We start from the raw sequence: 17325 nt of genomic DNA on the forward strand, positions 1-17325 counted from the left end.
CCTGGGATTTGCCCTCATCAGACACATACTTTCGCATTTTCCACATACATGTTGAACAGATCCCGGGTATTTTTCTGGTTTGGATCACGTAGTAATGTGGTAGCACACTGAAACAGTCCATTAAACCTGGTTTCGACCAATATATTTGAGGATAACTCATGTTAGGTCTAGGTTAGGCCCGGGATTTGCACTCATCAGGGTCATATTTCCGCGTTCTTCACATACTTGTTGAACAGATCCTGGGCTTTTTCTGGATTGGATCAGGTAGTAATGTGGTACCACACTGAAACAGTCCATTAAACCTGGTTTCGATCAATATTTTAGAGGATAACGCATGTTAGGTCTGGGGTAGGTCTGGGATTTGCTCTCATCAGGCTCGTACTTTCGCATATTTCTCATACTTGATGGCCAGATTCTGGGCTTTTTCTAGTTTGGATTCTGTAGTAATGTGGTGCCACACTGAGACAGTCCATTTAACCTGGTTTCTATCAATATTTTAGAGGATAACGCATTTTAGGTCTGGGGTAGGTCTGGGATTTGCTCTCATCAGGCTCGTAGTTTCGCATATTTCTCATACTTGATGGCCAGATTCTGGGCTTTTTCTAGTTTGGATTCTGTAGTAATGTGGTGCCACACTGAGACAGTCCATTTAACCTGGTTTCTATCAATATTTTAGAGGATAACGCATGTTATGTCTAGGTTAGGCCTGGGATTTGCTCTCATCAGGCTCGTACTTTCGCATATTTCTCATAATTCATGGCCAGATTCTGGGCTTTTTCTGGATTGGATCAGGTAGTAATGTGGTACCACACTGAGACAGTCCATTAAACCTGGTTTCGATCAATATTTTAGAGGACAACGGAAGTTACGTCTCGGATAGGTCTGGGATTTGCCCTGATCAGGCTCGCACATTCGCATATTTCTCATACTCGGTGGCCAGATTCTGGGCTTTTTCTGGTTTGGATCCCGTAGTATTGTGCTACCACACTGAAACATTCAATTAAACCTGGTCTTGATAAATATTTTAGAGGATAACGCATGTTAGATCTGGGTTATGTCTAGGATTTGTCCAAATCAGGCTCATAAATTCGCATATTTCTCATACTTCATGGCTAGATACTGGGCTTTTTCAGGATTGGATCACGTAGTAATGTGGTAGCACACTGAAACAGTCCATTAAACCTGGTTTCGATCAATATTTTAGAGGATAACGCATGTTCTGTCTAGGTTAGGCCTGGGATTTGCCCTCATCAGACACATACTTTCGCATTTTCCACATACATGTTGAACAGATCCTGGGTATTTTTCTGGTTTGGATCACGTAGTAATGTGGTAGCACACTGAAACAGTCCATTAAACCTGGTTTCGATCAATATATTTGAGGATAACTCATGTTAGGTCTAGGTTAGGCCCGGGATTTGCACTCATCAGGGTCATATTTCCGCGTTCTTCACATACTTGTTGAACAGATCCTGGGCTTTTTCTGGATTGGATCAGGTAGTAATGTGGTACCACACTGATACAGTCCATTAAACCTGGTTTCGATCAATATTTTAGAGGATAACGCATGTTAGGTCTGGGGTAGGTCTGGGATTTGCTCTCATCAGGCTCGTACTTTCGCATATTTCTCATACTTGATGGCCAGATTCTGGGCTTTTTCTAGTTTGGATTCTGTAGTAATGTGGTGCCACACTGAGACAGTCCATTTAACCTGGTTTCTATCAATATTTTAGAGGATAACGCATTTTAGGTCTGGGGTAGGTCTGGGATTTGCTCTCATCAGGCTCGTAGTTTCGCATATTTCTCATACTTGATGGCCAGATTCTGGGCTTTTTCTAGTTTGGATTCTGTAGTAATGTGGTGCCACACTGAGACAGTCCATTTAACCTGGTTTCTATCAATATTTTAGAGGATAACGCATGTTATGTCTAGGTTAGGCCTGGGATTTGCTCTCATCAGGCTCGTACTTTCGCATATTTCTCATAATTCATGGCCAGATTCTGGGCTTTTTCTGGATTGGATCAGGTAGTAATGTGGTACCACACTGAGACAGTCCATTAAACCTGGTTTCGATCAATATTTTAGAGGACAACGGAAGTTACGTCTCGGATAGGTCTGGGATTTGCCCTGATCAGGCTCGCACTTTCGCATATTTCTCATACTCGGTGGCCAGATTCTGGGCTTTTTCTGGTTTGGATCCCGTAGTATTGTGCTACCACACTGAAACATTCAATTAAACCTGGTCTTGATAAATATTTTAGAGGATAACGCATGTTAGATCTGGGTTATGTCTAGGATTTGTCCAAATCAGGCTCATAAATTCGCATATTTCTCATACTTCATGGCTAGATACTGGGCTTTTTCAGGATTGGATCACGTAGTAATGTGGTACCACACTTAAACAGTAAATTAAACCTAGTTTCGATCAATGTTTTAGAGGATAACGCAAGTTAGGTCTGGGATAGGTCTGGCATTTGCCCTCATCAGGGTCATATTATCGCATTTTTCACATACTTGTTGAACAGATCCCTGGCTTTTTCTGGTTTGAATCACGTAGAAATGTGGTACCAAACTGAAACATTCAATTAAACCTGGTACTGATAAATAATTTTGAGGGTAACGCATGTTAGGTCTAGGTTAGGCCCGGGATTTGCCCTCATCAGGGTCATATTTCCGCGTTCTTCACATACTTGTTGAACAGATCCTGGGTATTTTTCTGGTTTGGATCACGTAGTAATGTGGTAGCACACTGAAACAGTCGATTAAACCTGGTTTCGATCAGTATTTTTGAGGGTAACGCATGTTAGGTCTAGGTTAGGCCTGGGATTTGCTCTCATCAGGCTCGTACTTTCGCATATTCCTCATGGTTCATGGCCAGATTCTGGGCTTTTTCTAGATTGGCTCCTGTAGTATTGTGGTACCACACTGAAACATTCAATTAAACCTGGTCTTGATAAATATTTTAGAGGATAACGCATGTTAGATCTGGGTTATGTCTAGGATTTGCCCAAATCAGGCTCATAAATTCGCATATTTCTCATACTTCATGGCTAGATACTGGGCTTTTTCAGGATTGGATCACGTAGTAATGTGGTACCACACTGAAACAGTACATTTAACCTGGTTTCGATCAATATTTTAGAGGACAACGCAAGTTAGGTCTGGGATAGGTCTAGGATTTGCCCTAATCAGGCACATAATTTCGCATTTTCCACATACATGTTGAACAGACCCTGGGTTTTTTCTGGTTTGGATGACGTAGTATTGTGGTACCACATTGAAACATTCAATTAAACCTGGTCTTGATAAATATTTTAGAGGATAACGCATGTTAGATCTGGGTTATGTCTAGGATTTGCCCAAATCAGGCTCATAAATTCGCATATTTCTCATACTTCATGGCTAGATATTGGGCTTTTTCAGGATTGGATCACGTAGTAATGTGGTACCACACTGGAACAGTAAATTAAACCTAGTCTCGATCAATATTTTAGAGGTTAACGCATGTTCTGTCTAGGTTAGGCCTGGGATTTGCCCTCATCAGACACATACTTTTGCATTTTCCACATACATGTTGAACAGATCCTGGGTATTATTCTGGTTTGGATCAGGTAGTAATGTGGTACCACACTGAAGCAGTAGATTAAACCTGGTTTCGATCAATATATTTGAGGATAACTAATGTTAGGTCTAGGTTAGGCCCGGGATTTGCCCTCATCAGGGTCATATTTCCGCGTTCTTCACATACTTGTTGAACAGATCCTGGGCTTTTTCTGGATTGGATCAGGTAGTAATGTGGTACCACACTGAAACAGTCCATTAAACCCGGATTCGATCAATATTTTAGAGGACAACGCAAGTTAGGTCTGGGATAGGTCTGGGATTTGCCCTGATCAGGCTCGCACTTTCGCATATTTCTCATACTCGGTGGCCAGATTCTGGGCTTTTTCTGGTTTGGATCCCGTAGTATTGTGGTACCACACTGAAACATTCAATTAAACCTGGTCTTGACAAATATTTTAGAGGATAACGCATGTTAGATCTGGGTTATGTCTAGGATTTGCCCAAATCAGGCTCATAAATTCGCATATTTCTCATACTTCATGGCTTGATACTGGGCTTTTTCAGGATTGGATCACGTAGTAATGTGGTGGCACACTGAAACAGTCCACTAAACCTGGTTTCGATCAATATTTTAGAGGATAACGCATGTTCTGTCTAGGTTAGGCCTGGGATTTCCCCTCATCAGACACATACTTTCGCATTTTCCGCATACATGTTGAACAGATTCTGGGTTTTTTCTGGTTTGGATCACGTAGTAATGTGGTAGCACAATGAAACAGTCCATTAAGCCTGGTTTCGATCAATATATTTGGGGATAACTCATGTTAGGTCTAGGTTAGTCCCGGGGTTTGCCCTCATCAGGGTCATATTTCCGCGTTCTTCACATACTTGTTGAACAGATCCTGCGTTTTTTCTGGTTTGGATCAGGTAGTAATGAGGTACCACACAGAAGCAGCCGATTAAACCTGGTTTCGATCAATATTTTCGAGGATAACGCAAGTTAGGTCTGGAATAGGTCTGGGATTTGCCCTCATCAGGGTCACATTTTCGCGTTCTTCACATACTTGTTGAACAGATCCTGGGTATTTTTCTGGTATGGATCACGTAGTAATGTGGTACCACACTGCAATAGTCGATTAAACCTGGTTTCGATCAATATTTTAGAGGACAACGCAAGTTAGGTCTGGGATAGGTCTGGGATTTGCCCTGACCAGGCTCGTACTTTCGCATATTTCTCATACTTGGTTGCCAGATTCTGGGCTTTTTCTGGTTTGAATCCCGTAGTATTGTGGTACCACACTGAAACATTCAATTAAACCTGGTCTTGATAAATATTTTAGAGGATAACGCATGTTAGATCTGGGTTATGTCTAGGATTTGTCCAAATCAGGCTCATAAATTCGCATATTTCTCATACTTCATGGCTAGATACTGGTCTTTTTCAGGATTGGATCACGTAGTAATGTGGTACCACACTTAAACAGTAAATTAAACCTAGTTTCGATCAATGTTTTAGAGGATAACGCAAGTTAGGTCTGGGATAGGTCTGGGATTTGCCCTCATCAGGCTCATATTTCCGCGTTCTTCACATACTTGTTGAACAGATCCTGGGTATTTTTCTGGTTTGGATCACGTAGTAATGTGGTACCACACTGTAGTAGTCGATTAAACCTGGTTTCGATCAATATTTTAGAGGACAACGCAAGTTAGGTCTGGGATAGGTCTGGGATTTGCCCTCATCAGGCTCATAGTTTCGCGTTTTTCACATACTTGTTGGAACAGATCCTGGGTTTTTCTGTTTTGGATCACGTTGTAATGTGGTGCCACACTGAAACTGTCCATTAAACCTGGTTTCGATCAATATTTTAGAGAATAACGCATGTTAGGTCATGGTTAGGTCTGGGATTTGCTCTCATCAGGCTCGTACCTTCGCATATTTCTCATACTTGATGGCTAGATCCAGGGCTTTTTCTGGATTGGGTTACGTAGTAATGTGGTACCACACTGAAACAGTCCATTAAACCTGGTTTCCATCAATATTTTAGAGGACAACGCAAGTTAGGTCTGGTATAGGTCTGGGATTTGCCCTCATCAGGGTCATATTTTCACGTTCTTCACATACTTGTTGAACAGATCCTGGGTATTTTTCTGGTTTGGATCAGGTAGTAACGTGGTACCACACTGAAGCAGTCGATTAAACCTGGTTTCGATCAATATTTTTGAGGATAACGCATGTTAGGTCTAGGTTAGGCCCGGGATTTGCCCTCACCAGGGTCATATTTCCGCGTTCTTCACATACTTGTTGAACAGATCCTAGGTATTTTTCTGGTTTGGATCACGCAGTAATGTGGTACCACACTGAAATAGTCGGTTAAACCGGTTTTCGATCAATATTTTAGAGATTAACGCATGTTAGGTCATGGTTAGGTCTGGGATTTGCTCTCATCAGGCTCGTACTTTCGCATATTCCTCATACATGATGGCCAGATTCTGGGCTTTTTCTAATAAAATTTGGATCCTGTAGTAATGTGGTACCACACTGAAACAGTCCATTTAACCTGGTTTCGATCAATATTATAGAGGATAACGCATGTTATGTCTCGGTTAGGCCTGGGATTTGCCCTCATCAGACACATACTTTCGCATTCTCCACATACTTGTTGAACAGATCCTGGGTTTTTTCAGGTTTGGACACGTAGTAATGTGGTACCACACTGAAACATTCAATTAAACCTGGTCTTGATAAATATTTTGGAGGATAACGCATGTTAGGTCTGGGTTAGGTCTAGGATTTGCCCTAATCAGGCTCATATTTTCGCATATTTCTCAAACTTGATGGCCACATCTATTGCTTTTTCTGGTTTGGATCATGTGGTAATGTGGTATCACACTGATAAAGCCCATTAAACCCGGTTTCGATGAATAGTTTAGAGGATAACTCATGTTAGGTCAAGGTTAGTCCTGGGATTTGCCCTCATCAGACTCATACTTTCGCATATTTCTCATACTTGTTGGCCAAATCCTGGGTTTTTTTCTGGTCTGGATCACGTAGTAATGTGGTACCACACTGAAACATTCAATTAAACCTGGTCTTGATAAATATTTTAGAGGATAACGCATGTTAGGTCAGGGTTAGGTCTAGGATTTGCCCTCATCAGGCTCGTACTTTCGAATATTTCTCATAGTTCATGGCCTGATTCTGGGCTTTTTCTGGTTTGGATCACATAGTAATGTGGTACCACACTGAAACAGTCGATTAAACCCGGTTTCGGTCAGTATTTTTGAGGGTAACGCATGTTAGGTCTAGGTTAGGCCTGGGATTTTCCCTCATCAGACACATACTTTCGCATTCTTCACATACTTGTTGAACAGATCCGGGGTTTTTTCAGGTTTGGATCACGTAGAAATGTGGTACCACACTGAAACATTCAATTAAACCTGGTACTGATAAATATTTTTGAGGGAATCGGATGTTAGGTCTAGGTTAGGCCTGGGATTTTCCCTCATCAGACACATACTTTCGCATTCTTCACATACTTGTTGAACGGATCCTGGGTTTTTTCTGGTTTGGATAACGTAGTAATGTGGTAGCACACTGAAACAGTCCATTAAACCTGGTTTCGATCAATATTTTAGAGAATAACTCATGTTAGGTCTAGGTTAGGTCTGGGATTTGCCCTCAACAGGTTCATATTTTCGCGTTCTTTACATACTTGTTAAACAGATCCTGGGCATTTTTCTGGTTTGGATCACGTAGTAATGTGGTACCACACTAAAACAGTCCATTAAACCTTGTTTCGATCAATATTTTAGAGGATAACTCATGTTATGTCTAGGTTAGGCCTGTGATTTGCCCTCATCAGACACATACTTTCGCATTCTTCAGATACTTGCTGAACGGATCCTGGGTTTTTTCTGGTTTGGATCACGTAGTAATGTGGTAGCACACTGAAACAGACCATTAAACCTGGTTTCGATCAATATTTTAGAGAATAACTCATGTTAGGTCTAGGTTAGGTCTGGGATTTGCCCTCATCAGGTTCATATTTTCGCGTTCTTCACATTCTTGTTAAACAGATTCTGGGTATTTTTCTAGTTTGGATCACGTAGTAATGTGGTACCACACTAAAACTGTCCATTAAACCTTGTTTCACCAATATTTTAGAGGATAACGCATGTTCTGTCTAGGTTAGGCCTGGGATTTGCCCTCATCAGACACATACTTTCGCATTTTCCACATACATGTTGAACAGGTCCTGGGTTTTTTCTGGTTTGGATCACGTAGTAATATGGTAGCACACTGAAACAGTCCATTAAACCTGGTTTCGATCAATATTTTTGAGGATAACGCATGTTAGATCTAGGTTAGGCCTGGGATTTGCCCTCATCAGACACATACTTTCGCATTCGTCACATACTTGTTGACGGATCCTGGGTATTTTTCTGGTTTGGATCAGGTAGTAACGTGGTACCACACTGAAGCAGTCGATTAAACCTGGTTTCGATCAATATTTTTGAGGATAACGCATGTTATGTCTGGGAGAGGTCCGGGATTTGCCCTCATCAGACACATACTTTTTTTTTTTTTTTTTTTTTTTTTTTGTCGTGGGGAAAATCTTCGAAAGACTCCCTCCCACCTCCTTGGGGAGAGGTGGGAGGGGTGTGTGGGATTCCCCGCGCCCGTACAACGACAGGCGCGGGACCTACCCACTAAAAACCCCACGGTGACCCTTCGGCACGCTTTGGGAGGATACCGGGAATCGCTCGAAGCATTCTTCCGGTATCCTCCCCGTGCCCGCGCTTTCGCGCCCATCCCCCGGGGGGACAATCGGTCCCCCCAGTAGACACACTGCCTCATAGCGGCGGGACGGGGCCACTCCATCCCGCCGCTATCCGTCCCGGGGCCGCGTTTAGTGGCGGCTGCGAGCCCCAACTCGCAACCGCCCGCGACCCCGTTTCCACCCCTCGGCGGCCGGGCGTTCTTGGCCGCACCAGACCGCCGAGGGTGCCTCCCCTTGCGTCGGACCGGTAGGGGGAGGCACTCCTACCCCCAACCGGTCCGACCCGGCGCCGCCTGGCGGGAGGAGGGTCCCCTCAGGACCCCCCTCCCAGCCTAGGTCATCCGCCACGCCGAGGCGGCCGCCCGCGACGCCTCGCGACCGGGCGACGACCTCGGGCCACCGCACGAGCGCGAGCTTCAGCGCGCCGCTGAAGCTCGCGCTCCCTCCCCGCGGCCTCCTTCTGCAACATTACGTTCTCGCAGAAGGAGGCCACGGCCCTCCACTTCTCCTCGCTGCCGAGCATGGCGCGCACCACGCCCGGCAGCGAGACATCCCGCCCGACGACGCCGACCAGGACACGGCGCTCCCCCTCCCACGCGGGGCATACCTCCAGGGTATGATCCGCCGTGTCCTCCTCAGCGTCGCAGTGGCAGCAACGCGCCGTCGGCTCCTTCCCTATCCGGCACAGGTATCTTCCGAAGCTCCCATGCCCGGAAAACACCTGTGCCAGCCGGTAGGTGAAGCTGCCATGGCCTCTGTCCAGCCACTCCTTCAGGAGTGGCCGAACAGCCCCGACAGTCCGGTGCCCCGCGGTTGGCAGAGCCAGCCGCTCCTGCCACGCGAGCAACACGGACTGCCGGGCCTGGCGCTTCAAATCGCCCCAAGCAGGTTCCTGCCCGCCCGGGACCGCCCCCACCCCCGCGCGACGGTCGACGCGGTGCCGGTACATCACCGCGTGCGACCGCGCGAGCAGGTCCATGGGCGGCATCCCCGCTAGCACCGTCGCCGCCTCATGTGACACGGTCCGATACCCGCGGACGACCCTGAGCGCCATGCGCCTCTGCACCCGACGCAGCATAGTCATGCTGCGCCGGGAGGCAGCCAGGTCGTCCGCCCAGACGGGGGCCCCGTATAGGGCCACCGACTGGACCATTGCCACATAGAGGCGACGAACTCGGCCCGCCGGGCCCCCCAGGTTGGGCAGGATCCGGCCCAGAGCCGCAACCATCCTTTCCAACCGGGGGCCAGGCAGCGGAAATGCTCCACGAAACGCCAGTGGCTATCGAGGATCAGCCCCAGATACCTGATCTGGGGCTTCACCTCGATGTCAGCCCCACCCACCCGGATCAGAGGGGGTGGCGGATCCTGCCGAGGTGAATGAAACGCAATCACCTCGGTCTTATGGACCGCCACCGTCATCCCCATCCCCCTGATCTGGTCGACGACGCGTTGCGACCCCTCCTCCGCGCGACGCATGGCCCTCCCCCAGTGCGCCCCGACGGCCAGCACCAGTGTGTCATCCGCATAACACACCGTGCTGACGCCGTCGGGGATCAGACACATACTTTCGCATTCGTCACATACTTGTTGACGGATCCTGGGTATTTTTCTGGCTTGGATCTGGTAGTAATGTGGTACCACACTGAAACAGTCGATAAAAACCTAGTTTCGATCAATTTTTTTGAGGGTAACGCATTTTAGGTCTAGGTTAGGCCTGGTATTTTCCCGCATGAGACACATACTTTCACATTCTTCGCAGACTTGTTGAACGGATTCTGGGCTTTTTCTGGTTTGGATGCCGTAGTAATGTGGTACCACACTGAAACATTCAATTAAACCTGGTCTTGATAAATATTTTGGAGGATAACGCATGTTAGGTCTGGGTTAGGTCTAGGATTTGCCCTAATCAGGCTCATATTTTCGCATATTTCTCAAACTTGATGGCCAGATCCATTGCTTTTTCTGGTTTGGATCATGTGGTAATGTGGTATCACACTGATGCAGCCCATTAAACCTGGTTTCAATGAATAGTTTAGAGGATAACTCATGTTAGGTCAAGGTTAGTCCTGGGATTTGCCCTCATCAGACTCATACTTTCGCATATTTCTCGTACTTGTTGGCCAGATCCTGGGTTGTTTTCTGGCCTGGATCACGTAGTAATGTGGTACCACACTGAATCAGTCCATTAAACCTGGTTTCGATCAATATTTTAGAACTTAACGCATGTTAGGTCTAGGTTAGGCCTGGGATTTGCCCTCAGCAGGCACATACTTTCGCATTCTTCACATATTTGTTGTACAGATCCTGGGTTTTTTCTGGTTTGGATCACGTAGTAATGTGGTCGCACACTGAAACAGTCCATTAAACCTGGTTTCGATCAATATTTTAGAGGATAACGCATGTTCTGTCTAGGTTAGGCCTGGGATTTGCCCTCATCAGACACATACTTTCGCATTCGTCACATACTTGTTGACGGATCCTGGGTTTTTTGTGGTTTGGATCACGTAGTAAAGTGGTACCACACAGAAACTGTCAACTAAACCTGGTTTCGATCAGTATTTTAGAGGATAACGCATGTTAGGGCTCGGTTAGGTGTGGGATTTGCCCTCATCGGGCTCATACCTTCGCATATTTCTCATACTTGATGGCCAGATTCTGGGCTTTCACTGGTCTGGATCACGTAGTAACGTGGTACCACACTGAAACAGTCCATTAAACCTGGTTTCGATCAATATTCTATAGAATAACGCATGTTAGGTCTTGGTTAGGTCTGGGATTTGCTCTCATCAGGCTCGTACGTTCGCATATTTCTCAAACTTGATGGCCAGGTTCTGGGCTTTCACTGGTCTGGATCACGTAGTAACGTGGTACCACACTGAAACAGTCCATTAAACCTGGTTTCGATCAATATTTATGAGGATAAAGCATGTTAGGTCTGGATAAGGTCTGGGATTTGCTCTCATCAGGCTCATACTGTCGCATATTTCTCATACTTGTTAGCCAGATCCATTGCTTTTTCTGGTTTGGATCACGTGGTAATGTGGTATCACACTGAAACAGTTCATGAAACCTGGTTTCGACCAATATTTTAGATGATAACGCATGTTAGGTCTGGGTTAGGGCTAGGATTTGCCCTCATCAGACACATACTTTCGCATTCTTCACATACTTGTTGAACAGATCCTGGGATTTTTCTGGTTTGGATCACGTAGTAATGTGGTACCACACTGAAACAGTCCATTAAACCTGGTTTCGATCAATATTTTAGAGAATAACGCATGTTAGGTCTTGGTTAGGTCTGGGATTTGCTATCATCAGGCTCGTACTTTCGCATATTTCTCATACTTGATGGCCAGATTCTGGGCTTTTTCTAGTTTGGATCCTGTAGTAATGTGGTACCACACTGAAACAGTCCATTTAACCTGGTTTCGATCAATATTATAGAGGATAACGCATGTTATGTCTCGGTTAGGCCTGGGATTTGCCCTCATCAGACACATACTTTCGCATTCTCCACATACTTGTTGAACAGGTCCTGGGTTTTTTCAGGTTTGGATCACGTAGTAATGTGGTACCACACTGAAACATTCAATTAAACCTGGTCTTGATAAATATTTTAGAGGATAACGCATGTTAGGTCTGGGTTAGGTCTAGGATTTGCCCTCATCAGGCTCATACTTTCGCATATTTCTCATACTTGACGGCTAGATCCAGGGCTTTTTCTGGTTTGGATCCTGTAGTAATGTGGTACCACACTGAAACAGTCCATTTAACCTGGTTTCGATCAATATTATAGAGGATAACGCATGTTATGTCTAGGTTAGGCCTGGGATTTGCCCTCATCAGACACATACTTTCGCATCCTCCACATACTTGTTGAACAGATCCTCGGTTTTTTCTGGATTGGAACACGTAGTAATGTGGTACCCCACTGAAACAGTCGATTAAACCTGGTTTCGATCAATATTTTTGAGGATAACGCATGTTAGGTCTAGGTTAGGCCCGGGATTTGCTCACATCAGGGTCATATTTCCGCGATCTTCACATACTTGTTTAACAGATCCTGGGTTTTTTTCTGGTTTGGATCACATAGTAATGTGGTACCACACTGAAACAGTCGATTAAACCTGGTTTCGATCAGTATTATTGAGGGTAACGCATGTTAGGTCTAGGTTAGGCCTGGGATTTTCCCTCATCAGACACATACTTTCGCATACTTCACATACTTGTTGAACAGATCCTGGGATTTTTCAGGATTGGATCACGTAGTAATGTGGTACCACACTGAAATAGTCGATTAAACCTGGTTTCTATCAATATTTTAGAGGATAACGCAAGTTAGGTCTGGTATAGGTCTGGGATTTGCCCTCATCAGGGTCATATTTTCGCGTTCTTCACATACTTGTTGAACATATCCTGGGTATTTTTCTGGTTTGGATCAGGTAGTAATGTGGTACCACACTGAAACAGTCGATTAATCCTGGTCTCGTTCAACATTTTACAGGATAACGCCGGTTAGGACACGGTTAGGTGTGGGATTTGCCCTCATCAGGCTCATACTGTCGCATATTTCTCATACTTGTTAGACAGATCCATTGCTTTTTCTGGTTTGGAGCACGCGGTAATGTGGTATCACACTGAAACAGTCCATGAAACCTGGTTTCGATCAATATTCTAGAGAATAACGCATGTTAGGTCTTGGTTAGGTCTGGGATTTGCTCTCATCAGGCACATAGTTTCGCATATTTCTCAAACTTGTTGGCCAGATTCTGTGCTTTCACTGGGTTGGATCACGTAGTGATGTTGTACCGCCCTATAACAGTCAATTCAACCTGGTTTCGATCAATATTTTAGATGATAACGCATGTTAGGTCTAGGTTAGGCCTGGGATTTGCCCTCATCAGACTCATACTTTCGCATTCTTCACATATTTGTTGAACAGACCCTGGGTTATTTCTGGTTTGGATCAGGTAGTAATGCGGTACCACACTGAAACAGTCGATTAAACCTGGACACGATCAACATTTTAGAGGATCACGCAGGTTAGGACTCGGTTAGGTGTGGGATTTGCCCTCATCAGGCTCATACTTTCGCATATTTCTCATACCTGTTGGCCAGATACGTTGCTTTTTCTGGATTGGATCACATACTGAAGTGGTACCACACTGAAACAGTCAATTATACCGGGTCTCGATCAATATTTTAGAGGATAACGCATGTTAGGGCTGGGTTAGGTCCAGTATTTGCCCGCATCAGGCTCATACTTTCGCATATTTCTCATACTTGATGGCCAGATTCTGGGCTTTCACTGGTCTGGATCACGTAGTAACGTGGTACCACACTGAAACAGTCCATTAAACCTGGTTTCGATCAATATTCTAGAGAATAACGCATGTTAGGTCTTGGTTAGGTCTGGGATTTACTCTCATCAGGCTCGTACGTTCGCATATTTCTCAAACTTGATGGCCAGATTCTGGGCTTTCACTGGTCTGGATCACGTAGTAACGTGGCACCACACTGAAACAGTCCATTAAACCTGGTTTCGATCAATATTTTTGAGGATAACGCATGTTAGGTCTGGGATAGGTCTGGGATCTGCCCTCATCAGACTCATACCTTCGCATTCTTCACATGCTTGTTGTACAGTTCCTGGGTTTTCCTGGTTTGGATCACGTAGCAATGTGGTACCACACTGAAACAGTCAATTATACCTGGTCTCGATCAATATTTTAGAGGATAGCGCATGTTAGATCTGGGTTAGGTGCAGGATTTGCCCGCATCAGGCTCATACTTTCGCATATTTCTCATACTTGTTGGCCAGGTCCAGGGCTTTTTCTGGTTTGGATCACGTAGTAATGTGGTACCACTCTGAAACAGTCGATTAAACCTGGTTTCGATGAATATTTTAGATGATAACGCATGTTAGGTCTGGGTTAGGGCTAGGGTTTGCCCTCATCAGACACATACTTTCGCATTCTTCACATACTTGTTGAACATATCCTGGGTTTTTTCTAGTTTGGATCACGTAGTAATGTGGTACCACACTGAAACGGTCCATTAAAGCTGGTTTCGATCAATATTTTAGAGAATAACGCATGTTAGGTCATGGTTAGTTCTGGGATTTGCTATCATCAGGCTCGTACTTTCGCATATTTCTCATACTTGATGGCCATATTCTGGGCTTTTTCTGGTTTGGATCAGGTAGTAATGTGGTACCACACTGAAACAGTCGATTAATCCTGGTCTCGTTCAACATTTTACAGGATAACGCCGGTTAGGACACGGTTAGGTGTGGGATTTGCCCTCATCAGGCTCATACTGTCGCATATTTCTCATACTTGTTAGACAGATCCATTGCTTTTTCTGGTTTGGAGCACGCGGTAATGTGGTATCACACTGAAACAGTCCATGAAACCTGGTTTCGATCAATATTCTAGAGAATAACGCATGTTAGGTCTTGGTTAGGTCTGGGATTTGCTCTCATCAGGCACATAGTTTCGCATATTTCTCAAACTTGTTGGCCAGATTCTGTGCTTTCACTGGGTTGGATCACGTAGTGATGTTGTACCGCCCTATAACAGTCAATTCAACCTGGTTTCGATCAATATTTTAGATGATAACGCATGTTAGGTCTAGGTTAGGCCTGGGATTAGCCCTCATCAGACTCATACTTTCGCATTCTTCACATATTTGTTGAACAGACCCTGGGTTATTTCTGGTTTGGATCAGGTAGTAATGCGGTACCACACTGAAACAGTCGATTAAACCTGGACACGATCAACATTTTAGAGGATCACGCAGGTTAGGACTCGGTTAGGTGTGGGATTTGCCCTCATCAGGCTCATACTTTCGCATATTTCTCATACCTGTTGGCCAGATACGTTGCTTTTTCTGGATTGGATCACATACTGAAGTGGTACCACACTGAAACAGTCAATTATACCGGGTCTCGATCAATATTTTAGAGGATAACGCATGTTAGGGCTGGGTTAGGTCCAGTATTTGCCCGCATCAGGCTCATACTTTCGCATATTTCTCATACTTGATGGCCAGATTCTGGGCTTTCACTGGTCTGGATCACGTAGTAACGTGGTACCACACTGAAACAGTCCATTAAACCTGGTTTCGATCAATATTCTAGAGAATAACGCATGTTAGGTCTTGGTTAGGTCTGGGATTTACTCTCATCAGGCTCGTACGTTCGCATATTTCTCAAACTTGATGGCCAGATTCTGGGCTTTCACTGGTCTGGATCACGTAGTAACGTGGCACCACACTGAAACAGTCCATTAAACCTGGTTTCGATCAATATTTTTGAGGATAACGCATGTTAGGTCTGGGATAGGTCTGGGATCTGCCCTCATCAGACTCATACCTTCGCATTCTTCACATGCTTGTTGAACAGTTCCTGGGTTTTCCTGGTTTGGATCACGTAGCAATGTGGTACCACACTGAAACAGTCAATTATACCTGGTCTCGATCAATATTTTAGAGGATAGCGCATGTTAGATCTGGGTTAGGTGCAGGATTTGCCCGCATCAGGCTCATACTTTCGCATATTTCTCATACTTGTTGGCCAGGTCCAGGGCTTTTTCTGGTTTGGATCACGTAGTAATGTGGTACCACTCTGAAACAGTCGATTAAACCTGGTTTCGATGAATATTTTAGATGATAACGCATGTTAGGTCTGGGTTAGGGCTAGGGTTTGCCCTCATCAGACACATACTTTCGCATTCTTCACATACTTGTTGAACATATCCTGGGTTTTTTCTAGTTTGGATCACGTAGTAATGTGGTACCACACTGAAACAGTCCATTAAAGCTGGTTTCGATCAATATTTTAGAGAATAACGCATGTTAGGTCATGGTTAGTTCTGGGATTTGCTATCATCAGGCTCGTACTTTCGCATATTTCTCATACTTGATGGCCATATTCTGGGCTTTTTCTAGTTTGGATCCTGTACTAATGTGGTACCACACTGAAACAGTCCATTTAACCTGGTTTCGATCAATATTATAGAGGATAACGCATGTTATGTCTAGGTTAGGCCTGGGATTTGCCCTCATCAGACACATACTTTCGCATCCTCCACATACTTGTTGAACAGATCCTGGGTTTCTTCTGGATTGGAACACGTAGTAATGTGGTACCCCACTGAAACAGTCGATTAAACCTGGTTTCGATCAATATTTTTGAGGATAACGCATGTTAGGTCTAGGTTAGGCCCGGGATTTGCTCACATCAGGGTCATATTTCCGCGATCTTCACATACTTGTTTAACAGATCCTGGGTTCTTTTCTGGTTTGGATCGCATAGTAATGTGGTGCCGCACTGAAACAGTCGATTAAACCAGGTTTCGATCAGTAGTATTGAGGGTAACGCATGTTAGGTCTAGGTTAGGCCTGGGATTTTCCCTCATCAGACACATACTTTCGCATACTTCACATACTTGTTGAACAGATCCTGGGATTTTTCAGGATTGGATCACGTAGTAATGTGGTACCACACTGAAATAGTCGATTAAACCTGGTTTCGATCAATATTTTAGAGGATAACGCAAGTTAGGTCTGGTATAGGTCTGGGATTTGCCCTCATCAGGGTCATATTTTCGCGTTCTTCACAAACTTGTTGAACAGATCCTGGGTATTTTTCTGGTTTGGATCAGGTAGTAATGTGGTACCACACTGAAACAGTCGATTAATCCTAGTCTCGTTCAACATTTTACAGGATAACGCCGGTTAGGACACGGTTAGGTGTGGGATTTGCCTCATTAGGCTCATACTGTCGCATATTTCTCATACTTGTTAGACAGATCCATTGCTTTTTCTGGTTTGGAGCACGCGGCAATGTGGTATCACACTGAAACAGTCCATTAAACCTGGTTTCGATCAATATTTTTGAGGATAACGCATGTTAGGTCTGGGATAGGTCTGGGATCTGCCCTCATCAGACTCATACCTTCGCATTCTTCACATGCTT

Source organism: Colletes latitarsis, chromosome 3 (genome assembly GCF_051014445.1).
Source record: "Colletes latitarsis isolate SP2378_abdomen chromosome 3, iyColLati1, whole genome shotgun sequence".
Lineage (NCBI taxonomy): Eukaryota > Metazoa > Arthropoda > Insecta > Hymenoptera > Colletidae > Colletes > Colletes latitarsis.